This window comes from Castor canadensis, chromosome 10 (assembly GCF_047511655.1).
Source record: "Castor canadensis chromosome 10, mCasCan1.hap1v2, whole genome shotgun sequence".
Taxonomy (NCBI): domain Eukaryota; kingdom Metazoa; phylum Chordata; class Mammalia; order Rodentia; family Castoridae; genus Castor; species Castor canadensis.
Window position 1 is genome coordinate 86,898,675 of NC_133395.1, and position 24,555 is coordinate 86,923,229.

General features: G+C 67.8%; 11 non-coding genes across 11 annotated transcripts; all 11 read right to left on the reverse strand.

Annotated features, from left to right (window-relative positions):
- Positions 1 to 1,560: 1,560 nt before the first annotated feature.
- On the reverse strand, positions 1,561 to 1,679 carry LOC141413359 (5S ribosomal RNA). The gene has a single exon (XR_012438151.1). It is a non-coding gene; the product is annotated as a 5S ribosomal RNA (ribosomal RNA).
- A 2,147-nt stretch (positions 1,680 to 3,826) lies between these two features.
- On the reverse strand, positions 3,827 to 3,945 carry LOC141413360 (5S ribosomal RNA). Its single transcript, XR_012438152.1, has one exon. It is a non-coding gene; the product is annotated as a 5S ribosomal RNA (ribosomal RNA).
- A 2,150-nt stretch (positions 3,946 to 6,095) lies between these two features.
- LOC141413361 (5S ribosomal RNA) lies at positions 6,096 to 6,214 on the reverse strand. The gene has a single exon (XR_012438153.1). It is a non-coding gene; the product is annotated as a 5S ribosomal RNA (ribosomal RNA).
- Positions 6,215 to 8,362: 2,148 nt separating this feature from the next.
- Positions 8,363 to 8,481, reverse strand: LOC141413362 (5S ribosomal RNA). The gene has a single exon (XR_012438154.1). It is a non-coding gene; the product is annotated as a 5S ribosomal RNA (ribosomal RNA).
- Positions 8,482 to 10,626: 2,145 nt separating this feature from the next.
- On the reverse strand, positions 10,627 to 10,745 carry LOC141413363 (5S ribosomal RNA). Its single transcript, XR_012438155.1, has one exon. It is a non-coding gene; the product is annotated as a 5S ribosomal RNA (ribosomal RNA).
- Positions 10,746 to 12,888: 2,143 nt separating this feature from the next.
- On the reverse strand, positions 12,889 to 13,007 carry LOC141413364 (5S ribosomal RNA). The gene has a single exon (XR_012438156.1). It is a non-coding gene; the product is annotated as a 5S ribosomal RNA (ribosomal RNA).
- Positions 13,008 to 15,152: 2,145 nt separating this feature from the next.
- On the reverse strand, positions 15,153 to 15,271 carry LOC141413365 (5S ribosomal RNA). The gene has a single exon (XR_012438157.1). It is a non-coding gene; the product is annotated as a 5S ribosomal RNA (ribosomal RNA).
- A 2,145-nt stretch (positions 15,272 to 17,416) lies between these two features.
- Positions 17,417 to 17,535, reverse strand: LOC141413366 (5S ribosomal RNA). The gene has a single exon (XR_012438158.1). It is a non-coding gene; the product is annotated as a 5S ribosomal RNA (ribosomal RNA).
- A 2,145-nt stretch (positions 17,536 to 19,680) lies between these two features.
- LOC141413367 (5S ribosomal RNA) lies at positions 19,681 to 19,799 on the reverse strand. Its single transcript, XR_012438159.1, has one exon. It is a non-coding gene; the product is annotated as a 5S ribosomal RNA (ribosomal RNA).
- Positions 19,800 to 21,944: 2,145 nt separating this feature from the next.
- Positions 21,945 to 22,063, reverse strand: LOC141413369 (5S ribosomal RNA). Its single transcript, XR_012438161.1, has one exon. It is a non-coding gene; the product is annotated as a 5S ribosomal RNA (ribosomal RNA).
- Positions 22,064 to 24,208: 2,145 nt separating this feature from the next.
- LOC141413370 (5S ribosomal RNA) lies at positions 24,209 to 24,327 on the reverse strand. The gene has a single exon (XR_012438162.1). It is a non-coding gene; the product is annotated as a 5S ribosomal RNA (ribosomal RNA).
- Between the last annotated feature and the right edge of the window lie 228 nt (positions 24,328 to 24,555).

Sequence of the window (24,555 nt, forward strand, 5' to 3'; positions counted from 1 at the left end):
AAGAAACAAAACCAAACACAGCCAAAGCCATCTCCTCCGACCCGGGGCCCCTCCACATCCCTTCCGATCCCGGGTTCCTGCCGGCCTCCCGGGGCGTTTCTCCCAGGCAGGCCTTCGCGGCCACTACACGGGGCTGAGCACTCGAGTCCTCGGGCGTCACGGGGCCCGCGGCCACGCCAAGCACGCACGACTCCCGGGTCTCGTCTGCTCCTGGGTGCCCTGGGCCTCTTCCCTGTGCCGCTGCTGGGTCTTGTGCCCCTGCTTGGCCTCCTTCAGACCCGGCCCCGTGCTACGCGGCCACGTGCTACAGGATCGTGCCAGCAGAACTGGCCCTGGCTGAGCCCCGTACCCACCCTCCTGCCATCCCTGGCCCTGCTAGCAAATGGCAGAGATCCTCTGGCCTCCGAGCCCAGACAAAAATCCTGATGCAGTTGGCCGAGGGGCCGCAAACCAAGGCTTCGCTTGTTCCCGCTCAGGCCCCAGCCATACCCTCTTGTCCTTCGGCTGCTCGTGTGTGGGGTGGGGGAGAGGAGGGTGCGTCCCCGTGCGTGCGTGCGTGGTCTGGGTGTCTCTGCGTGGTGTGTGTGTGTGTGTGTGTGTGTGTTAGATGCCGTGCCTGGTGTAGGTGGGGAAGAGCAAGCCCTCACGCACAGAGCCCCATCACACACTGGGGCCGGGCCGAGGGGGTCAATCTGCTCGGCCTGATTGCGTTGGGCATACATTGCAGAAGGTGGGTTTTCCAAGGCGGAGCAGAGGGTCCCGGCACCTGAGGTTGTCCACGGGGAGAATGTCTGTTCCACGGGGGCAAGCGGTCCCTTCCGTCGTGCCCAAGCCCATGTGACCCCGAAGGCCAGGTGGCCCCGGTCCTTGAGCTGACTGAGGAGTGCTTTGAGACCCGGAGGGTGGCACAGGCGACTGGGCGCCAGCGGCGGCCCTCCCTCCCTTTGAGCGGGACGGGGAGCTGCCGCTGGCATCCGGAGCTCTGGCGGCCTGCGCCCTCTGTCCCTGTGACCGCAGGCTCTGCCGTGGGAGGCGGGATCCCACGTAGAGGTCGCGCGCTGGCTGCCCTGTCTTGGGTTGAGCGACGGAGCGCGACGTGGAGCAGCACCCGACTGAGGCTCCCTGCTTCTCTGTCCCCTGGCGTCTTGCCCTGGACCCAGTGCACCACCTTGTGGCGAGCCCAGGTGTGGCGCGTCCCGCTGTGGGGCCCGCTGGGGTGCAGGACCCACTTTCTCATGGCTTCCGCACGTCCCTCCCCGCCCGCCTGGAGGGCAGTTGGGGAGCGGTCCCCAACGTGGCCTGGGACCAACCTCGCTGGTGACCCGTGTCGCGGGCGCGCGCCCCAGGAGAGTGTGGGGAGGGGAGAGGATTCGGGGACGTAGCTGTGAGGATTCGGTGTGCGTGGGTCTGGCGGGTGGCCCGGACGGGGTCGGGGTCGTGGTCACGGTGGGTCGTTGTGGTGGTGGTGGTGGTGGTGGTGCTGGGGGTGGTGGTGGTGGTGGGGGGGGTGGTGGCGAAGTCCCCGAAGACAAAAGGAGCAGCGAGGGAGGGAGGAGCAAAAGCCTACAGCACCCGGTATTCCCAGGCGGTCTCCCATCCAAGTACTAACCAGGCCCGACCCTGCTTAGCTTCCGAGATCAGACGAGATCGGGCGCGTTCAGGGTGGTATGGCCGTAGACGCTAGCCGCCGCCTCCGGGAGCCCCAAGAGCCTGCCGAGGGCCCCGGCGTGCGTCTCCACGCTGCTCTCCTGGCACGGCTGGGAGTCCGGGTGGGGGCTGGCAGCCCGGGGCCAGCGGCCAGAGGCCCCGCGCGCCTGCTCGGGCAGCCGGTCTCGCCCAGGTGGCCGCTGGGTGGCTTTCTTCCCGAGGTGTCCTGCTGCCAGGACGAGGGTCAAGTTTTCTCGGGGGAAAATTTCTCAGTGCTCTCGGGCGCTTGTTCTTCTGGGAATGTCCACTGCTGTGGCCAAGGCGGGGGACGCACAGCTCGGGCCAGGGCAAGCAGCCGCCCTCCTCCGTCGCCTCCTGGAGCCGTATCCTTGGGTGGGTGCGTGGCTCCCAGCGGAGGTCTCGGGGACCCTTCCGGTCCTCTTCGTCCGGAAAGCGCCACTGCCCCTCCAGCCCATCAGGAAAACGGCAGCCGCGCCCTTCGCCGACCCGCTCCGCCCTCCTCCACACTCAGGGCCTGGGGCTGCGGGGCTGAATCGTGAGGCTTTCCAGCCCAGGACTTCACCTCTGGCCCCTTTCACACCCGGGATCTTGGGAAGAAGAAACAAAACCAAACACAGCCAAAGCCATCTCCTCCGACCCGGGGCCCCTCCACATCCCTTCCGATCCCGGGTTCCTGCCGGCCTCCCGGGGCGTTTCTCCCAGGCAGGCCTTCGCGGCCACTACACGGGGCTGAGCACTCGAGTCCTCGGGCGTCACGGGGCCCGCGGCCACGCCAAGCACGCACGACTCCCGGGTCTCGTCTGCTCCTGGGTGCCCTGGGCCTCTTCCCTGTGCCGCTGCTGGGTCTTGTGCCCCTGCTTGGCCTCCTTCAGACCCGGCCCCGTGCTACGCGGCCACGTGCTACAGGATCGTGCCAGCAGAACTGGCCCTGGCTGAGCCCCGTACCCACCCTCCTGCCATCCCTGGCCCTGCTAGCAAATGGCAGAGATCCTCTGGCCTCCGAGCCCAGACAAAAATCCTGATGCAGTTGGCCGAGGGGCCGCAAACCAAGGCTTCGCTTGTTCCCGCTCAGGCCCCAGCCATACCCTCTTGTCCTTCGGCTGCTCGTGTGTGGGGTGGGGGAGAGGAGGGTGCGTCCCCGTGCGTGCGTGCGTGGTCTGGGTGTCTCTGCGTGGTGTGTGTGTGTGTGTGTGTGTGTGTGTTAGATGCCGTGCCTGGTGTAGGTGGGGAAGAGCAAGCCCTCACGCACAGAGCCCCATCACACACTGGGGCCGGGCCGAGGGGGTCAATCTGCTCGGCCTGATTGCGTTGGGCATACATTGCAGAAGGTGGGTTTTCCAAGGCGGAGCAGAGGGTCCCGGCACCTGAGGTTGTCCACGGGGAGAATGTCTGTTCCACGGGGGCAAGCGGTCCCTTCCGTCGTGCCCAAGCCCATGTGACCCCGAAGGCCAGGTGGCCCCGGTCCTTGAGCTGACTGAGGAGTGCTTTGAGACCCGGAGGGTGGCACAGGCGACTGGGTGCCAGCGGCGGCCCTCCCTCCCTTTGAGCGGGACGGGGAGCTGCCGCTGGCATCCGGAGCTCTGGCGGCCTGCGCCCTCTGTCCCTGTGACCGCAGGCTCTGCCGTGGGAGGCGGGATCCCACGTAGAGGTCGCGCGCTGGCTGCCCTGTCTTGGGTTGAGCGACGGAGCGCGACGTGGAGCAGCACCCGACTGAGGCTCCCTGCTTCTCTGTCCCCTGGCGTCTTGCCCTGGACCCAGTGCACCACCTTGTGGCGAGCCCAGGTGTGGCGCGTCCCGCTGTGGGGCCCGCTGGGGTGCAGGACCCACTTTCTCATGGCTTCCGCACGTCCCTCCCCGCCCGCCTGGAGGGCAGTTGGGGAGCGGTCCCCAACGTGGCCTGGGACCAACCTCGCTGGTGACCCGTGTCGCGGGCGCGCGCCCCAGGAGAGTGTGGGGAGGGGAGAGGATTCGGGGACGTAGCTGTGAGGATTCGGTGTGCGTGGGTCTGGCGGGTGGCCCGGACGGGGTCGGGGTCGTGGTCACGGTGGGTCGTTGTGGTGGTGGTGGTGGTGGTGGTGCTGGGGGTGGTGGTGGTGGTGGGGGGGGTGGTGGCGAAGTCCCCGAAGACAAAAGGAGCAGCGAGGGAGGGAGGAGCAAAAGCCTACAGCACCCGGTATTCCCAGGCGGTCTCCCATCCAAGTACTAACCAGGCCCGACCCTGCTTAGCTTCCGAGATCAGACGAGATCGGGCGCGTTCAGGGTGGTATGGCCGTAGACGCTAGCCGCCGCCTCCGGGAGCCCCAAGAGCCTGCCGAGGGCCCCGGCGTGCGTCTCCACGCTGCTCTCCTGGCACGGCTGGGAGTCCGGGTGGGGGCTGGCAGCCCGGGGCCAGCGGCCAGAGGCCCCGCGCGCCTGCTCGGGCAGCCGGTCTCGCCCAGGTGGCCGCTGGGTGGCTTTCTTCCCGAGGTGTCCTGCTGCCAGGACGAGGGTCAAGTTTTCTCGGGGGAAAATTTCTCAGTGCTCTCGGGCGCTTGTTCTTCTGGGAATGTCCACTGCTGTGGCCAAGGCGGGGGACGCACAGCTCGGGCCAGGGCAAGCAGCCGCCCTCCTCCGTCGCCTCCTGGAGCCGTATCCTTGGGTGGGTGCGTGGCTCCCAGCGGAGGTCTCGGGGACCCTTCCGGTCCTCTTCGTCCGGAAAGCGCCACTGCCCCTCCAGCCCATCAGGAAAACGGCAGCCGCGCCCTTCGCCGACCCGCTCCGCCCTCCTCCACACTCAGGGCCTGGGGCTGCGGGGCTGAATCGTGAGGCTTTCCAGCCCAGGACTTCACCTCTGGCCCCTTTCACACCCGGGATCTTGGGAAGAAGAAACAAAACCAAACACAGCCAAAGCCATCTCCTCCGACCCGGGGCCCCTCCACATCCCTTCCGATCCCGGGTTCCTGCCGGCCTCCCGGGGCGTTTCTCCCAGGCAGGCCTTCGCGGCCACTACACGGGGCTGAGCACTCGAGTCCTCGGGCGTCACGGGGCCCGCGGCCACGCCAAGCACGCACGACTCCCGGGTCTCGTCTGCTCCTGGGTGCCCTGGGCCTCTTCCCTGTGCCGCTGCTGGGTCTTGTGCCCCTGCTTGGCCTCCTTCAGACCCGGCCCCGTGCTACGCGGCCACGTGCTACAGGATCGTGCCAGCAGAACTGGCCCTGGCTGAGCCCCGTACCCACCCTCCTGCCATCCCTGGCCCTGCTAGCAAATGGCAGAGATCCTCTGGCCTCCGAGCCCAGACAAAAATCCTGATGCAGTTGGCCGAGGGGCCGCAAACCAAGGCTTCGCTTGTTCCCGCTCAGGCCCCAGCCATACCCTCTTGTCCTTCGGCTGCTCGTGTGTGGGGTGGGGGAGAGGAGGGTGCGTCCCCGTGCGTGCGTGCGTGGTCTGGGTGTCTCTGCGTGGTGTGTGTGTGTGTGTGTGTGTGTGTGTTAGATGCCGTGCCTGGTGTAGGTGGGGAAGAGCAAGCCCTCACGCACAGAGCCCCATCACACACTGGGGCCGGGCCGAGGGGGTCAATCTGCTCGGCCTGATTGCGTTGGGCATACATTGCAGAAGGTGGGTTTTCCAAGGCGGAGCAGAGGGTCCCGGCACCTGAGGTTGTCCACGGGGAGAATGTCTGTTCCACGGGGGCAAGCGGTCCCTTCCGTCGTGCCCAAGCCCATGTGACCCCGAAGGCCAGGTGGCCCCGGTCCTTGAGCTGACTGAGGAGTGCTTTGAGACCCGGAGGGTGGCACAGGCGACTGGGCGCCAGCGGCGGCCCTCCCTCCCTTTGAGCGGGACGGGGAGCTGCCGCTGGCATCCGGAGCTCTGGCGGCCTGCGCCCTCTGTCCCTGTGACCGCAGGCTCTGCCGTGGGAGGCGGGATCCCACGTAGAGGTCGCGCGCTGGCTGCCCTGTCTTGGGTTGAGCGACGGAGCGCGACGTGGAGCAGCACCCGACTGAGGCTCCCTGCTTCTCTGTCCCCTGGCGTCTTGCCCTGGACCCAGTGCACCACCTTGTGGCGAGCCCAGGTGTGGCGCGTCCCGCTGTGGGGCCCGCTGGGGTGCAGGACCCACTTTCTCATGGCTTCCGCACGTCCCTCCCCGCCCGCCTGGAGGGCAGTTGGGGAGCGGTCCCCAACGTGGCCTGGGACCAACCTCGCTGGTGACCCGTGTCGCGGGCGCGCGCCCCAGGAGAGTGTGGGGAGGGGAGAGGATTCGGGGACGTAGCTGTGAGGATTCGGTGTGCGTGGGTCTGGCGGGTGGCCCGGACGGGGTCGGGGTCGTGGTCACGGTGGGTCGTTGTGGTGGTGGTGGTGGTGGTGGTGGTGCTGGGGGTGGTGGTGGTGGTGGGGGGGGTGGTGGCGAAGTCCCCGAAGACAAAAGGAGCAGCGAGGGAGGGAGGAGCAAAAGCCTACAGCACCCGGTATTCCCAGGCGGTCTCCCATCCAAGTACTAACCAGGCCCGACCCTGCTTAGCTTCCGAGATCAGACGAGATCGGGCGCGTTCAGGGTGGTATGGCCGTAGACGCTAGCCGCCGCCTCCGGGAGCCCCAAGAGCCTGCCGAGGGCCCCGGCGTGCGTCTCCACGCTGCTCTCCTGGCACGGCTGGGAGTCCGGGTGGGGGCTGGCAGCCCGGGGCCAGCGGCCAGAGGCCCCGCGCGCCTGCTCGGGCAGCCGGTCTCGCCCAGGTGGCCGCTGGGTGGCTTTCTTCCCGAGGTGTCCTGCTGCCAGGACGAGGGTCAAGTTTTCTCGGGGGAAAATTTCTCAGTGCTCTCGGGCGCTTGTTCTTCTGGGAATGTCCACTGCTGTGGCCAAGGCGGGGGACGCACAGCTCGGGCCAGGGCAAGCAGCCGCCCTCCTCCGTCGCCTCCTGGAGCCGTATCCTTGGGTGGGTGCGTGGCTCCCAGCGGAGGTCTCGGGGACCCTTCCGGTCCTCTTCGTCCGGAAAGCGCCACTGCCCCTCCAGCCCATCAGGAAAACGGCAGCCGCGCCCTTCGCCGACCCGCTCCGCCCTCCTCCACACTCAGGGCCTGGGGCTGCGGGGCTGAATCGTGAGGCTTTCCAGCCCAGGACTTCACCTCTGGCCCCTTTCACACCCGGGATCTTGGGAAGAAGAAACAAAACCAAACACAGCCAAAGCCATCTCCTCCGACCCGGGGCCCCTCCACATCCCTTCCGATCCCGGGTTCCTGCCGGCCTCCCGGGGCGTTTCTCCCAGGCAGGCCTTCGCGGCCACTACACGGGGCTGAGCACTCGAGTCCTCGGGCGTCACGGGGCCCGCGGCCACGCCAAGCACGCACGACTCCCGGGTCTCGTCTGCTCCTGGGTGCCCTGGGCCTCTTCCCTGTGCCGCTGCTGGGTCTTGTGCCCCTGCTTGGCCTCCTTCAGACCCGGCCCCGTGCTACGCGGCCACGTGCTACAGGATCGTGCCAGCAGAACTGGCCCTGGCTGAGCCCCGTACCCACCCTCCTGCCATCCCTGGCCCTGCTAGCAAATGGCAGAGATCCTCTGGCCTCCGAGCCCAGACAAAAATCCTGATGCAGTTGGCCGAGGGGCCGCAAACCAAGGCTTCGCTTGTTCCCGCTCAGGCCCCAGCCATACCCTCTTGTCCTTCGGCTGCTCGTGTGTGGGGTGGGGGAGAGGAGGGTGCGTCCCCGTGCGTGCGTGCGTGGTCTGGGTGTCTCTGCGTGGTGTGTGTGTGTGTGTGTGTGTGTGTTAGATGCCGTGCCTGGTGTAGGTGGGGAAGAGCAAGCCCTCACGCACAGAGCCCCATCACACACTGGGGCCGGGCCGAGGGGGTCAATCTGCTCGGCCTGATTGCGTTGGGCATACATTGCAGAAGGTGGGTTTTCCAAGGCGGAGCAGAGGGTCCCGGCACCTGAGGTTGTCCACGGGGAGAATGTCTGTTCCACGGGGGCAAGCGGTCCCTTCCGTCGTGCCCAAGCCCATGTGACCCCGAAGGCCAGGTGGCCCCGGTCCTTGAGCTGACTGAGGAGTGCTTTGAGACCCGGAGGGTGGCACAGGCGACTGGGCGCCAGCGGCGGCCCTCCCTCCCTTTGAGCGGGACGGGGAGCTGCCGCTGGCATCCGGAGCTCTGGCGGCCTGCGCCCTCTGTCCCTGTGACCGCAGGCTCTGCCGTGGGAGGCGGGATCCCACGTAGAGGTCGCGCGCTGGCTGCCCTGTCTTGGGTTGAGCGACGGAGCGCGACGTGGAGCAGCACCCGACTGAGGCTCCCTGCTTCTCTGTCCCCTGGCGTCTTGCCCTGGACCCAGTGCACCACCTTGTGGCGAGCCCAGGTGTGGCGCGTCCCGCTGTGGGGCCCGCTGGGGTGCAGGACCCACTTTCTCATGGCTTCCGCACGTCCCTCCCCGCCCGCCTGGAGGGCAGTTGGGGAGCGGTCCCCAACGTGGCCTGGGACCAACCTCGCTGGTGACCCGTGTCGCGGGCGCGCGCCCCAGGAGAGTGTGGGGAGGGGAGAGGATTCGGGGACGTAGCTGTGAGGATTCGGTGTGCGTGGGTCTGGCGGGTGGCCCGGACGGGGTCGGGGTCGTGGTCACGGTGGGTCGTTGTGGTGGTGGTGGTGGTGGTGGTGGTGCTGGGGGTGGTGGTGGTGGTGGGGGGGGTGGTGGCGAAGTCCCCGAAGACAAAAGGAGCAGCGAGGGAGGGAGGAGCAAAAGCCTACAGCACCCGGTATTCCCAGGCGGTCTCCCATCCAAGTACTAACCAGGCCCGACCCTGCTTAGCTTCCGAGATCAGACGAGATCGGGCGCGTTCAGGGTGGTATGGCCGTAGACGCTAGCCGCCGCCTCCGGGAGCCCCAAGAGCCTGCCGAGGGCCCCGGCGTGCGTCTCCACGCTGCTCTCCTGGCACGGCTGGGAGTCCGGGTGGGGGCTGGCAGCCCGGGGCCAGCGGCCAGAGGCCCCGCGCGCCTGCTCGGGCAGCCGGTCTCGCCCAGGTGGCCGCTGGGTGGCTTTCTTCCCGAGGTGTCCTGCTGCCAGGACGAGGGTCAAGTTTTCTCGGGGGAAAATTTCTCAGTGCTCTCGGGCGCTTGTTCTTCTGGGAATGTCCACTGCTGTGGCCAAGGCGGGGGACGCACAGCTCGGGCCAGGGCAAGCAGCCGCCCTCCTCCGTCGCCTCCTGGAGCCGTATCCTTGGGTGGGTGCGTGGCTCCCAGCGGAGGTCTCGGGGACCCTTCCGGTCCTCTTCGTCCGGAAAGCGCCACTGCCCCTCCAGCCCATCAGGAAAACGGCAGCCGCGCCCTTCGCCGACCCGCTCCGCCCTCCTCCACACTCAGGGCCTGGGGCTGCGGGGCTGAATCGTGAGGCTTTCCAGCCCAGGACTTCACCTCTGGCCCCTTTCACACCCGGGATCTTGGGAAGAAGAAACAAAACCAAACACAGCCAAAGCCATCTCCTCCGACCCGGGGCCCCTCCACATCCCTTCCGATCCCGGGTTCCTGCCGGCCTCCCGGGGCGTTTCTCCCAGGCAGGCCTTCGCGGCCACTACACGGGGCTGAGCACTCGAGTCCTCGGGCGTCACGGGGCCCGCGGCCACGCCAAGCACGCACGACTCCCGGGTCTCGTCTGCTCCTGGGTGCCCTGGGCCTCTTTCCTGTGCCGCTGCTGGGTCTTGTGCCCCTGCTTGGCCTCCTTCAGACCCGGCCCCGTGCTACGCGGCCACGTGCTACAGGATCGTGCCAGCAGAACTGGCCCTGGCTGAGCCCCGTACCCACCCTCCTGCCATCCCTGGCCCTGCTAGCAAATGGCAGAGATCCTCTGGCCTCCGAGCCCAGACAAAAATCCTGATGCAGTTGGCCGAGGGGCCGCAAACCAAGGCTTCGCTTGTTCCCGCTCAGGCCCCAGCCATACCCTCTTGTCCTTCGGCTGCTCGTGTGTGGGGTGGGGGAGAGGAGGGTGCGTCCCCGTGCGTGCGTGCGTGGTCTGGGTGTCTCTGCGTGGTGTGTGTGTGTGTGTGTGTGTGTGTTAGATGCCGTGCCTGGTGTAGGTGGGGAAGAGCAAGCCCTCACGCACAGAGCCCCATCACACACTGGGGCCGGGCCGAGGGGGTCAATCTGCTCGGCCTGATTGCGTTGGGCATACATTGCAGAAGGTGGGTTTTCCAAGGCGGAGCAGAGGGTCCCGGCACCTGAGGTTGTCCACGGGGAGAATGTCTGTTCCACGGGGGCAAGCGGTCCCTTCCGTCGTGCCCAAGCCCATGTGACCCCGAAGGCCAGGTGGCCCCGGTCCTTGAGCTGACTGAGGAGTGCTTTGAGACCCGGAGGGTGGCACAGGCGACTGGGCGCCAGCGGCGGCCCTCCCTCCCTTTGAGCGGGACGGGGAGCTGCCGCTGGCATCCGGAGCTCTGGCGGCCTGCGCCCTCTGTCCCTGTGACCGCAGGCTCTGCCGTGGGAGGCGGGATCCCACGTAGAGGTCGCGCGCTGGCTGCCCTGTCTTGGGTTGAGCGACGGAGCGCGACGTGGAGCAGCACCCGACTGAGGCTCCCTGCTTCTCTGTCCCCTGGCGTCTTGCCCTGGACCCAGTGCACCACCTTGTGGCGAGCCCAGGTGTGGCGCGTCCCGCTGTGGGGCCCGCTGGGGTGCAGGACCCACTTTCTCATGGCTTCCGCACGTCCCTCCCCGCCCGCCTGGAGGGCAGTTGGGGAGCGGTCCCCAACGTGGCCTGGGACCAACCTCGCTGGTGACCCGTGTCGCGGGCGCGCGCCCCAGGAGAGTGTGGGGAGGGGAGAGGATTCGGGGACGTAGCTGTGAGGATTCGGTGTGCGTGGGTCTGGCGGGTGGCCCGGACGGGGTCGGGGTCGTGGTCACGGTGGGTCGTTGTGGTGGTGGTGGTGGTGGTGGTGCTGGGGGTGGTGGTGGTGGTGGGGGGGGTGGTGGCGAAGTCCCCGAAGACAAAAGGAGCAGCGAGGGAGGGAGGAGCAAAAGCCTACAGCACCCGGTATTCCCAGGCGGTCTCCCATCCAAGTACTAACCAGGCCCGACCCTGCTTAGCTTCCGAGATCAGACGAGATCGGGCGCGTTCAGGGTGGTATGGCCGTAGACGCTAGCCGCCGCCTCCGGGAGCCCCAAGAGCCTGCCGAGGGCCCCGGCGTGCGTCTCCACGCTGCTCTCCTGGCACGGCTGGGAGTCCGGGTGGGGGCTGGCAGCCCGGGGCCAGCGGCCAGAGGCCCCGCGCGCCTGCTCGGGCAGCCGGTCTCGCCCAGGTGGCCGCTGGGTGGCTTTCTTCCCGAGGTGTCCTGCTGCCAGGACGAGGGTCAAGTTTTCTCGGGGGAAAATTTCTCAGTGCTCTCGGGCGCTTGTTCTTCTGGGAATGTCCACTGCTGTGGCCAAGGCGGGGGACGCACAGCTCGGGCCAGGGCAAGCAGCCGCCCTCCTCCGTCGCCTCCTGGAGCCGTATCCTTGGGTGGGTGCGTGGCTCCCAGCGGAGGTCTCGGGGACCCTTCCAGTCCTCTTCGTCCGGAAAGCGCCACTGCCCCTCCAGCCCATCAGGAAAACGGCAGCCGCGCCCTTCGCCGACCCGCTCCGCCCTCCTCCACACTCAGGGCCTGGGGCTGCGGGGCTGAATCGTGAGGCTTTCCAGCCCAGGACTTCACCTCTGGCCCCTTTCACACCCGGGATCTTGGGAAGAAGAAACAAAACCAAACACAGCCAAAGCCATCTCCTCCGACCCGGGGCCCCTCCACATCCCTTCCGATCCCGGGTTCCTGCCGGCCTCCCGGGGCGTTTCTCCCAGGCAGGCCTTCGCGGCCACTACACGGGGCTGAGCACTCGAGTCCTCGGGCGTCACGGGGCCCGCGGCCACGCCAAGCACGCACGACTCCCGGGTCTCGTCTGCTCCTGGGTGCCCTGGGCCTCTTCCCTGTGCCGCTGCTGGGTCTTGTGCCCCTGCTTGGCCTCCTTCAGACCCGGCCCCGTGCTACGCGGCCACGTGCTACAGGATCGTGCCAGCAGAACTGGCCCTGGCTGAGCCCCGTACCCACCCTCCTGCCATCCCTGGCCCTGCTAGCAAATGGCAGAGATCCTCTGGCCTCCGAGCCCAGACAAAAATCCTGATGCAGTTGGCCGAGGGGCCGCAAACCAAGGCTTCGCTTGTTCCCGCTCAGGCCCCAGCCATACCCTCTTGTCCTTCGGCTGCTCGTGTGTGGGGTGGGGGAGAGGAGGGTGCGTCCCCGTGCGTGCGTGCGTGGTCTGGGTGTCTCTGCGTGGTGTGTGTGTGTGTGTGTGTGTGTGTTAGATGCCGTGCCTGGTGTAGGTGGGGAAGAGCAAGCCCTCACGCACAGAGCCCCATCACACACTGGGGCCGGGCCGAGGGGGTCAATCTGCTCGGCCTGATTGCGTTGGGCATACATTGCAGAAGGTGGGTTTTCCAAGGCGGAGCAGAGGGTCCCGGCACCTGAGGTTGTCCACGGGGAGAATGTCTGTTCCACGGGGGCAAGCGGTCCCTTCCGTCGTGCCCAAGCCCATGTGACCCCGAAGGCCAGGTGGCCCCGGTCCTTGAGCTGACTGAGGAGTGCTTTGAGACCCGGAGGGTGGCACAGGCGACTGGGCGCCAGCGGCGGCCCTCCCTCCCTTTGAGCGGGACGGGGAGCTGCCGCTGGCATCCGGAGCTCTGGCGGCCTGCGCCCTCTGTCCCTGTGACCGCAGGCTCTGCCGTGGGAGGCGGGATCCCACGTAGAGGTCGCGCGCTGGCTGCCCTGTCTTGGGTTGAGCGACGGAGCGCGACGTGGAGCAGCACCCGACTGAGGCTCCCTGCTTCTCTGTCCCCTGGCGTCTTGCCCTGGACCCAGTGCACCACCTTGTGGCGAGCCCAGGTGTGGCGCGTCCCGCTGTGGGGCCCGCTGGGGTGCAGGACCCACTTTCTCATGGCTTCCGCACGTCCCTCCCCGCCCGCCTGGAGGGCAGTTGGGGAGCGGTCCCCAACGTGGCCTGGGACCAACCTCGCTGGTGACCCGTGTCGCGGGCGCGCGCCCCAGGAGAGTGTGGGGAGGGGAGAGGATTCGGGGACGTAGCTGTGAGGATTCGGTGTGCGTGGGTCTGGCGGGTGGCCCGGACGGGGTCGGGGTCGTGGTCACGGTGGGTCGTTGTGGTGGTGGTGGTGGTGGTGGTGCTGGGGGTGGTGGTGGTGGGGGGGGGTGGTGGCGAAGTCCCCGAAGACAAAAGGAGCAGCGAGGGAGGGAGGAGCAAAAGCCTACAGCACCCGGTATTCCCAGGCGGTCTCCCATCCAAGTACTAACCAGGCCCGACCCTGCTTAGCTTCCGAGATCAGACGAGATCGGGCGCGTTCAGGGTGGTATGGCCGTAGACGCTAGCCGCCGCCTCCGGGAGCCCCAAGAGCCTGCCGAGGGCCCCGGCGTGCGTCTCCACGCTGCTCTCCTGGCACGGCTGGGAGTCCGGGTGGGGGCTGGCAGCCCGGGGCCAGCGGCCAGAGGCCCCGCGCGCCTGCTCGGGCAGCCGGTCTCGCCCAGGTGGCCGCTGGGTGGCTTTCTTCCCGAGGTGTCCTGCTGCCAGGACGAGGGTCAAGTTTTCTCGGGGGAAAATTTCTCAGTGCTCTCGGGCGCTTGTTCTTCTGGGAATGTCCACTGCTGTGGCCAAGGCGGGGGACGCACAGCTCGGGCCAGGGCAAGCAGCCGCCCTCCTCCGTCGCCTCCTGGAGCCGTATCCTTGGGTGGGTGCGTGGCTCCCAGCGGAGGTCTCGGGGACCCTTCCGGTCCTCTTCGTCCGGAAAGCGCCACTGCCCCTCCAGCCCATCAGGAAAACGGCAGCCGCGCCCTTCGCCGACCCGCTCCGCCCTCCTCCACACTCAGGGCCTGGGGCTGCGGGGCTGAATCGTGAGGCTTTCCAGCCCAGGACTTCACCTCTGGCCCCTTTCACACCCGGGATCTTGGGAAGAAGAAACAAAACCAAACACAGCCAAAGCCATCTCCTCCGACCCGGGGCCCCTCCACATCCCTTCCGATCCCGGGTTCCTGCCGGCCTCCCGGGGCGTTTCTCCCAGGCAGGCCTTCGCGGCCACTACACGGGGCTGAGCACTCGAGTCCTCGGGCGTCACGGGGCCCGCGGCCACGCCAAGCACGCACGACTCCCGGGTCTCGTCTGCTCCTGGGTGCCCTGGGCCTCTTCCCTGTGCCGCTGCTGGGTCTTGTGCCCCTGCTTGGCCTCCTTCAGACCCGGCCCCGTGCTACGCGGCCACGTGCTACAGGATCGTGCCAGCAGAACTGGCCCTGGCTGAGCCCCGTACCCACCCTCCTGCCATCCCTGGCCCTGCTAGCAAATGGCAGAGATCCTCTGGCCTCCGAGCCCAGACAAAAATCCTGATGCAGTTGGCCGAGGGGCCGCAAACCAAGGCTTCGCTTGTTCCCGCTCAGGCCCCAGCCATACCCTCTTGTCCTTCGGCTGCTCGTGTGTGGGGTGGGGGAGAGGAGGGTGCGTCCCCGTGCGTGCGTGCGTGGTCTGGGTGTCTCTGCGTGGTGTGTGTGTGTGTGTGTGTGTGTGTTAGATGCCGTGCCTGGTGTAGGTGGGGAAGAGCAAGCCCTCACGCACAGAGCCCCATCACACACTGGGGCCGGGCCGAGGGGGTCAATCTGCTCGGCCTGATTGCGTTGGGCATACATTGCAGAAGGTGGGTTTTCCAAGGCGGAGCAGAGGGTCCCGGCACCTGAGGTTGTCCACGGGGAGAATGTCTGTTCCACGGGGGCAAGCGGTCCCTTCCGTCGTGCCCAAGCCCATGTGACCCCGAAGGCCAGGTGGCCCCGGTCCTTGAGCTGACTGAGGAGTGCTTTGAGACCCGGAGGGTGGCACAGGCGACTGGGCGCCAGCGGCGGCCCTCCCTCCCTTTGAGCGGGACGGGGAGCTGCCGCTGGCATCCGGAGCTCTGGCGGCCTGCGCCCTCTGTCCCTGTGACCGCAGGCTCTGCCGTGGGAGGCGGGATCCCACGTAGAGGTCGCGCGCTGGCTGCCCTGTCTTGGGTTGAGCGACGGAGCGCGACGTGGAGCAGCACCCGACTGAGGCTCCCTGCTTCTCTGTCCCCTGGCGTCTTGCCCTGGACCCAGTGCACCACCTTGTGGCGAGCCCAGGTGTGGCGCGTCCTGCTGTGGGGCCCGCTGGGGTGCAGGACCCACTTTCTCATGGCTTCCGCACGTCCCTCCCCGCCCGCCTGGAGGGCAGTTGGGGAGCGGTCCCCAACGTGGCCTGGGACCAACCTCGCTGGTGACCCGTGTCGCGGGCGCGCGCCCCAGGAGAGTGTGGGGAGGGGAGAGGATTCGGGGACGTAGCTGTGAGGATTCGGTGTGCGTGGGTCTGGCGGGTGGCCCGGACGGGGTCGGGGTCGTGGTCACGGTGGGTCGTTGTGGTGGTGGTGGTGGTGGTGGTGCTGGGGGTGGTGGTGGTGGTGGGGGGGGTGGTGGCGAAGTCCCCGAAGACAAAAGGAGCAGCGAGGGAGGGAGGAGCAAAAGCCTACAGCACCCGGTATTCCCAGGCGGTCTCCCATCCAAGTACTAACCAGGCCCGACCCTGCTTAGCTTCCGAGATCAGACGAGATCGGGCGCGTTCAGGGTGGTATGGCCGTAGACGCTAGCCGCCGCCTCCGGGAGCCCCAAGAGCCTGCCGAGGGCCCCGGCGTGCGTCTCCACGCTGCTCTCCTGGCACGGCTGGGAGTCCGGGTGGGGGCTGGCAGCCCGGGGCCAGCGGCCAGAGGCCCCGCGCGCCTGCTCGGGCAGCCGGTCTCGCCCAGGTGGCCGCTGGGTGGCTTTCTTCCCGAGGTGTCCTGCTGCCAGGACGAGGGTCAAGTTTTCTCGGGGGAAAATTTCTCAGTGCTCTCGGGCGCTTGTTCTTCTGGGAATGTCCACTGCTGTGGCCAAGGCGGGGGACGCACAGCTCGGGCCAGGGCAAGCAGCCGCCCTCCTCCGTCGCTTCCTGGAGCCGTATCCTTGGGTGGGTGCGTGGCTCCCAGCGGAGGTCTCGGGGACCCTTCCGGTCCTCTTCGTCCGGAAAGCGCCACTGCCCCTCCAGCCCATCAGGAAAACGGCAGCCGCGCCCTTCGCCGACCCGCTCCGCCCTCCTCCACACTCAGGGCCTGGGGCTGCGGGGCTGAATCGTGAGGCTTTCCAGCCCAGGACTTCACCTCTGGCCCCTTTCACACCCGGGATCTTGGGAAGAAGAAACAAAACCAAACACAGCCAAAGCCATCTCCTCCGACCCGGGGCCCCTCCACATCCCTTCCGATCCCGGGTTCCTGCCGGCCTCCCGGGGCGTTTCTCCCAGGCAGGCCTTCGCGGCCACTACACGGGGCTGAGCACTCGAGTCCTCGGGCGTCACGGGGCCCGCGGCCACGCCAAGCACGCACGACTCCCGGGTCTCGTCTGCTCCTGGGTGCCCTGGGCCTCTTCCCTGTGCCGCTGCTGGGTCTTGTGCCCCTGCTTGGCCTCCTTCAGACCCGGCCCCGTGCTACGCGGCCACGTGCTACAGGATCGTGCCAGCAGAACTGGCCCTGGCTGAGCCCCGTACCCACCCTCCTGCCATCCCTGGCCCTGCTAGCAAATGGCAGAGATCCTCTGGCCTCCGAGCCCAGACAAAAATCCTGATGCAGTTGGCCGAGGGGCCGCAAACCAAGGCTTCGCTTGTTCCCGCTCAGGCCCCAGCCATACCCTCTTGTCCTTCGGCTGCTCGTGTGTGGGGTGGGGGAGAGGAGGGTGCGTCCCCGTGCGTGCGTGCGTGGTCTGGGTGTCTCTGCGTGGTGTGTGTGTGTGTGTGTGTGTGTGTTAGATGCCGTGCCAGGTGTAGGTGGGGAAGAGCAAGCCCTCACGCACAGAGCCCCATCACACACTGGGGCCGGGCCGAGGGGGTCAATCTGCTCGGCCTGATTGCGTTGGGCATACATTGCAGAAGGTGGGTTTTCCAAGGCGGAGCAGAGGGTCCCGGCACCTGAGGTTGTCCACGGGGAGAATGTCTGTTCCACGGGGGCAAGCGGTCCCTTCCGTCGTGCCCAAGCCCATGTGACCCCGAAGGCCAGGTGGCCCCGGTCCTTGAGCTGACTGAGGAGTGCTTTGAGACCCGGAGGGTGGCACAGGCGACTGGGCGCCAGCGGCGGCCCTCCCTCCCTTTGAGCGGGACGGGGAGCTGCCGCTGGCATCCGGAGCTCTGGCGGCCTGCGCCCTCTGTCCCTGTGACCGCAGGCTCTGCCGTGGGAGGCGGGATCCCACGTAGAGGTCGCGCGCTGGCTGCCCTGTCTTGGGTTGAGCGACGGAGCGCGACGTGGAGCAGCACCCGACTGAGGCTCCCTGCTTCTCTGTCCCCTGGCGTCTTGCCCTGGACCCAGTGCACCACCTTGTGGCGAGCCCAGGTGTGGCGCGTCCCGCTGTGGGGCCCGCTGGGGTGCAGGACCCACTTTCTCATGGCTTCCGCACGTCCCTCCCCGCCCGCCTGGAGGGCAGTTGGGGAGCGGTCCCCAACGTGGCCTGGGACCAACCTCGCTGGTGACCCGTGTCGCGGGCGCGCGCCCCAGGAGAGTGTGGGGAGGGGAGAGGATTCGGGGACGTAGCTGTGAGGATTCGGTGTGCGTGGGTCTGGCGGGTGGCCCGGACGGGGTCGGGGTCGTGGTCACGGTGGGTCGTTGTGGTGGTGGTGGTGGTGGTGGTGCTGGGGGTGGTGGTGGTGGTGGGGGGGGTGGTGGCGAAGTCCCCGAAGACAAAAGGAGCAGCGAGGGAGGGAGGAGCAAAAGCCTACAGCACCCGGTATTCCCAGGCGGTCTCCCATCCAAGTACTAACCAGGCCCGACCCTGCTTAGCTTCCGAGATCAGACGAGATCGGGCGCGTTCAGGGTGGTATGGCCGTAGACGCTAGCCGCCGCCTCCGGGAGCCCCAAGAGCCTGCCGAGGGCCCCGGCGTGCGTCTCCACGCTGCTCTCCTGGCACGGCTGGGAGTCCGGGTGGGGGCTGGCAGCCCGGGGCCAGCGGCCAGAGGCCCCGCGCGCCTGCTCGGGCAGCCGGTCTCGCCCAGGTGGCCGCTGGGTGGCTTTCTTCCCGAGGTGTCCTGCTGCCAGGACGAGGGTCAAGTTTTCTCGGGGGAAAATTTCTCAGTGCTCTCGGGCGCTTGTTCTTCTGGGAATGTCCACTGCTGTGGCCAAGGCGGGGGACGCACAGCTCGGGCCAGGGCAAGCAGCCGCCCTCCTCCGTCGCCTCCTGGAGCCGTATCCTTGGGTGGGTGCGTGGCTCCCAGCGGAGGTCTCGGGGACCCTTCCGGTCCTCTTCGTCCGGAAAGCGCCACTGCCCCTCCAGCCCATCAGGAAAACGGCAGCCGCGCCCTTCGCCGACCCGCTCCGCCCTCCTCCACACTCAGGGCCTGGGGCTGCGGGGCTGAATCGTGAGGCTTTCCAGCCCAGGACTTCACCTCTGGCCCCTTTCACACCCGGGATCTTGGGAAGAAGAAACAAAACCAAACACAGCCAAAGCCATCTCCTCCGACCCGGGGCCCCTCCACATCCCTTCCGATCCCGGGTTCCTGCCGGCCTCCCGGGGCGTTTCTCCCAGGCAGGCCTTCGCGGCCACTACACGGGGCTGAGCACTCGAGTCCTCGGGCGTCACGGGGCCCGCGGCCACGCCAAGCACGCACGACTCCCGGGTCTCGTCTGCTCCTGGGTGCCCTGGGCCTCTTCCCTGTGCCGCTGCTGGGTCTTGTGCCCCTGCTTGGCCTCCTTCAGACCCGGCCCCGTGCTACGCGGCCACGTGCTACAGGATCGTGCCAGCAGAACTGGCCCTGGCTGAGCCCCGTACCCACCCTCCTGCCATCCCTGGCCCTGCTAGCAAATGGCAGAGATCCTCTGGCCTCCGAGCCCAGACAAAAATCCTGATGCAGTTGGCCGAGGGGCCGCAAACCAAGGCTTCGCTTGTTCCCGCTCAGGCCCCAGCCATACCCTCTTGTCCTTCGGCTGCTCGTGTGTGGGGTGGGGGAGAGGAGGGTGCGTCCCCGTGCGTGCGTGCGTGGTCTGGGTGTCTCTGCGTGGTGTGTGTGTGTGTGTGTGTGTGTGTTAGATGCCGTGCCAGGTGTAGGTGGGGAAGAGCAAGCCCTCACGCACAGAGCCCCATCACACACTGGGGCCGGGCCGAGGGGGTCAATCTGCTCGGCCTGATTGCGTTGGGCATACATTGCAGAAGGTGGGTTTTCCAAGGCGGAGCAGAGGGTCCCGGCACCTGAGGTTGTCCACGGGGAGAATGTCTGTTCCACGGGGGCAAGCGGTCCCTTCCGTCGTGCCCAAGCCCATGTGACCCCGAAGGCCAGGTGGCCCCGGTCCTTGAGCTGACTGAGGAGTGCTTTGAGACCCGGAGGGTGGCACAGGCGACTGGGCGCCAGCGGCGGCCCTCCCTCCCTTTGAGCGGGACGGGGAGCTGCCGCTGGCATCCGGAGCTCTGGCGGCCTGCTCCCTCTGTCCCTGTGACCGCAGGCTCTGCCGTGGGAGGCGGGATCCCACGTAGAGGTCGCGCGCTGGCTGCCCTGTCTTGGGTTGAGCGACGGAGCGCGACGTGGAGCAGCACCCGACTGAGGCTCCCTGCTTCTCTGTCCCCTGGCGTCTTGCCCTGGACCCAGTGCACCACCTTGTGGCGAGCCCAGGTGTGGCGCGTCCCGCTGTGGGGCCCGCTGGGGTGCAGGACCCACTTTCTCATGGCTTCCGCACGTCCCTCCCCGCCCGCCTGGAGGGCAGTTGGGGAGCGGTCCCCAACGTGGCCTGGGACCAACCTCGCTGGTGACCCGTGTCGCGGGCGCGCGCCCCAGGAGAGTGTGGGGAGGGGAGAGGATTCGGGGACGTAGCTGTGAGGATTCGGTGTGCGTGGGTCTGGCGGGTGGCCCGGACGGGGTCGGGGTCGTGGTCACGGTGGGTCGTTGTGGTGGTGGTGGTGGTGGTGGTGCTGGGGGTGGTGGTGGTGGTGGGGGGGGTGGTGGCGAAGTCCCCGAAGACAAAAGGAGCAGCGAGGGAGGGAGGAGCAAAAGCCTACAGCACCCGGTATTCCCAGGCGGTCTCCCATCCAAGTACTAACCAGGCCCGACCCTGCTTAGCTTCCGAGATCAGACGAGATCGGGCGCGTTCAGGGTGGTATGGCCGTAGACGCTAGCCGCCGCCTCCGGGAGCCCCAAGAGCCTGCCGAGGGCCCCGGCGTGCGTCTCCACGCTGCTCTCCTGGCACGGCTGGGAGTCCGGGTGGGGGCTGGCAGCCCGGGGCCAGCGGCCAGAGGCCCCGCGCGCCTGCTCGGGCAGCCGGTCTCGCCCAGGTGGCCGCTGGGTGGCTTTCTTCCCGAGGTGTCCTGCTGCCAGGACGAGGGTCAAGTTTTCTCGGGGGAAAATTTCTCAGTGCTCTCGGGCGCTTGTTCTTCTGGGAATGTCCACTGCTGTGGCCAAGGCGGGGGACGCACAGCTCGGGCCAGGGCAAGCAGCCGCCCTCCTCCGTCGCCTCCTGGAGCCGTATCCTTGGGTGGGTGCGTGGCTCCCAGCGGAGGTCTCGGGGACCCTTCCGGTCGTCTTCGTCCGGAAAGCGCCACTGCCCCTCCAGCCCATCAGGAAAACGGCAGCCGCGCCCTTCGCCGACCCGCTCCGCCCTCCTCCACACTCAGGGCCTGGGGCTGCGGGGCTGAATCGTGAGGCTTTCCAGCCCAGGACTTCACCTCTGGCCCCTTTCACACCCGGGATCTTGGGAAGAAGAAACAAAACCAAACACAGCCAAAGCCATCTCCTCCGACCCGGGGCCCCTCCACATCCCTTCCGATCCCGGGTTCCTGCCGGCCTCCCGGGGCGTTTCTCCCAGGCAGGCCTTCGCGGCCACTACACGGGGCTGAGCACTCGAGTCCTCGGGCGTCACGGGGCCCGCGGCCACGCCAAGCACGCACGACTCCCGGGTCTCGTCTGCTCCTGGGTGCCCTGGGCCTCTTCCCTGTGCCGCTGCTGGGTCTTGTGCCCCTGCTTGGCCTCCTTCAGACCCGGCCCCGTGCTACGCGGCCACGTGCTACAGGATCGTGCCAGCAGAACTGGCCCTGGCTGAGCCCCGTACCCACCCTCCTGCCATCCCTGGCCCTGCTAGCAAATGGCAGAGATCCTCTGGCCTCCGAGCCCAGACAAAAATCCTGATGCAGTTGGCCGAGGGGCCGCAAACCAAGGCTTCGCTTGTTCCCGCTCAGGCCCCAGCCATACCCTCTTGTCCTTCGGCTGCTCGTGTGTGGGGTGGGGGAGAGGAGGGTGCGTCCCCGTGCGTGCGTGCGTGGTCTGGGTGTCTCTGCGTGGTGTGTGTGTGTGTGTGTGTGTGTGTTAGATGCCGTGCCTGGTGTAGGTGGGGAAGAGCAAGCCCTCACGCACAGAGCCCCATCACACACTGGGGCCGGGCCGAGGGGGTCAATCTGCTCGGCCTGATTGCGTTGGGCATACATTGCAGAAGGTGGGTTTTCCAAGGCGGAGCAGAGGGTCCCGGCACCTGAGGTTGTCCACGGGGAGAATGTCTGTTCCACGGGGGCAAGCGGTCCCTTCCGTCGTGCCCAAGCCCATGTGACCCCGAAGGCCAGGTGGCCCCGGTCCTTGAGCTGACTGAGGAGTGCTTTGAGACCCGGAGGGTGGCACAGGCGACTGGGCGCCAGCGGCGGCCCTCCCTCCCTTTGAGCGGGACGGGGAGCTGCCGCTGGCATCCGGAGCTCTGGCGGCCTGCGCCCTCTGTCCCTGTGACCGCAGGCTCTGCCGTGGGAGGCGGGATCCCACGTAGAGGTCGCGCGCTGGCTGCCCTGTCTTGGGTTGAGCGACGGAGCGCGACGTGGAGCAGCACCCGACTGAGGCTCCCTGCTTCTCTGTCCCCTGGCGTCTTGCCCTGGACCCAGTGCACCACCTTGTGGCGAGCCCAGGTGTGGCGCGTCCCGCTGTGGGGCCCGCTGGGGTGCAGGACCCACTTTCTCATGGCTTCCGCACGTCCCTCCCCGCCCGCCTGGAGGGCAGTTGGGGAGCGGTCCCCAACGTGGCCTGGGACCAACCTCGCTGGTGACCCGTGTCGCGGGTGCGCGCCCCAGGAGAGTGTGGGGAGGGGAGAGGATTCGGGGACGTAGCTGTGAGGATTCGGTGTGCGTGGGTCTGGCGGGTGGCCCGGACGGGGTCGGGGTCGTGGTCACGGTGGGTCGTTGTGGTGGTGGTGGTGGTGGTGGTGCTGGGGGTGGTGGTGGTGGTGGGGGGGGTGGTGGCGAAGTCCCCGAAGACAAAAGGAGCAGCGAGGGAGGGAGGAGCAAAAGCCTACAGCACCCGGTATTCCCAGGCGGTCTCCCATCCAAGTACTAACCAGGCCCGACCCTGCTTAGCTTCCGAGATCAGACGAGATCGGGCGCGTTCAGGGTGGTATGGCCGTAGACGCTAGCCGCCGCCTCCGGGAGCCCCAAGAGCCTGCCGAGGGCCCCGGCGTGCGTCTCCACGCTGCTCTCCTGGCACGGCTGGGAGTCCGGGTGGGGGCTGGCAGCCCGGGGCCAGCGGCCAGAGGCCCCGCGCGCCTGCTCGGGCAGCCGGTCTCGCCCAGGTGGCCGCTGGGTGGCTTTCTTCCCGAGGTGTCCTGCTGCCAGGACGAGGGTCAAGTTTTCTCGGGGGAAAATTTCTCAGTGCTCTCGGGCGCTTGTTCTTCTGGGAATGTCCACTGCTGTGGCCAAGGCGGGGGACGCACAGCTCGGGCCAGGGCAAGCAGCCGCCCTCCTCCGTCGCCTCCTGGAGCCGTATCCTTGGGTGGGTGCGTGGCTCCCAGCGGAGGTCTCGGGGACCCTTCCGGTCCTCTTCGTCCGGAAAGCGCCACTGCCCCTCCAGCCCATCAGGAAAACGGCAGCCGCGCCCTTCGCCGACCCGCTCCGCCCTCCTCCACACTCAGGGCCTGGGGCTGCGGGGCTGAATCGTGAGGCTTTCCAGCCCAGGACTTCACCTCTGGCCCCTTTCACACCCGGGATCTTGGGAAGAAGAAACAAAACCAAACACAGCCAAAGCCATCTCCTCCGACCCGGGGCCCCTCCACATCCCTTCCGATCCCGGGTTCCTGCCGGCCTCCCGGGGCGTTTCTCCCAGGCAGGCCTTCGCGGCCACTACACGGGGCTGAGCACTCGAGTCCTCGGGCGTCACGGGGCCCGCGGCCACGCCAAGCACGCACGACTCCCGGGTCTCGTCTGCTCCTGGGTGCCCTGGGCCTCTTCCCTGTGCCGCTGCTGGGTCTTGTGCCCCTGCTTGGCCTCCTTCAGACCCGGCCCCGTGCTACGCGGCCACGTGCTACAGGATCGTGCCAGCAGAACTGGCCCTGGCTGAGCCCCGTACCCACCCTCCTGCCATCCCTGGCCGTGCTAGCAAATGGCAGAGATCCTCTGGCCTCCGAGCCCAGACAAAAATCCTGATGCAGTTGGCCGAGGGGCCGCAAACCAAGGCTTCGCTTGTTCCCGCTCAGGCCCCAGCCATACCCTCTTGTCCTTCGGCTGCTCGTGTGTGGGGTGGGGGAGAGGAGGGTGCGTCCCCGTGCGTGCGTGCGTGGTCTGGGTGTCTCTGCGTGGTGTGTGTGTGTGTGTGTGTGTGTGTTAGATGCCGTGCCAGGTGTAGGTGGGGAAGAGCAAGCCCTCACGCACAGAGCCCCATCACACACTGGGGCCGGGCCGAGGGGGTCAATCTGCTCGGCCTGATTGCGTTGGGCATACATTGCAGAAGGTGGGTTTTCCAAGGCGGAGCAGAGGGTCCCGGCACCTGAGGTTGTCCACGGGGAGAATGTCTGTTCCACGGGGGCAAGCGGTCCCTTCCGTCGTGCCCAAGCCCATGTGACCCCGAAGGCCAGGTGGCCCCGGTCCTTGAGCTGACTGAGGAGTGCTTTGAGACCCGGAGGGTGGCACAGGCGACTGGGCGCCAGCGGCGGCCCTCCCTCCCTTTGAGCGGGACGGGGAGCTGCCGCTGGCATCCGGAGCTCTGGCGGCCTGCGCCCTCTGTCCCTGTGACCGCAGGCTCTGCCGTGGGAGGCGGGATCCCACGTAGAGGTCGCGCGCTGGCTGCCCTGTCTTGGGTTGAGCGACGGAGCGCGACGTGGAGCAGCACCCGACTGAGGCTCCCTGCTTCTCTGTCCCCTGGCGTCTTGCCCTGGACCCAGTGCACCACCTTGTGGCGAGCCCAGGTGTGGCGCGTCCCGCTGTGGGGCCCGCTGGGGTGCAGGACCCACTTTCTCATGGCTTCCGCACGTCCCTCCCCGCCCGCCTGGAGGGCAGTTGGGGAGCGGTCCCCAACGTGGCCTGGGACCAACCTCGCTGGTGACCCGTGTCGCGGGCGCGCGCCCCAGGAGAGTGTGGGGAGGGGAGAGGATTCGGGGACGTAGCTGTGAGGATTCGGTGTGCGTGGGTCTGGCGGGTGGCCCGGACGGGGTCGGGGTCGTGGTCACGGTGGGTCGTTGTGGTGGTGGTGGTGGTGGTGGTGCTGGGGGTGGTGGTGGTGGTGGGGGGGGTGGTGGCGAAGTCCCCGAAGACAAAAGGAGCAGCGAGGGAGGGAGGAGCAAAAGCCTACAGCACCCGGTATTCCCAGGCGGTCTCCCATCCAAGTACTAACCAGGCCCGACCCTGCTTAGCTTCCGAGATCAGACGAGATCGGGCGCGTTCAGGGTGGTATGGCCGTAGACGCTAGCCGCCGCCTCCGGGAGCCCCAAGAGCCTGCCGAGGGCCCCGGCGTGCGTCTCCACGCTGCTCTCCTGGCACGGCTGGGAGTCCGGGTGGGGGCTGGCAGCCCGGGGCCAGCGGCCAGAGGCCCCGCGCGCCTGCTCGGGCAGCCGGTCTCGCCCAGGTGGCCGCTGGGTGGCTTTCTTCCCGAGGTGTCCTGCTGCCAGGACGAGGGTCAAGTTTTCTCGGGG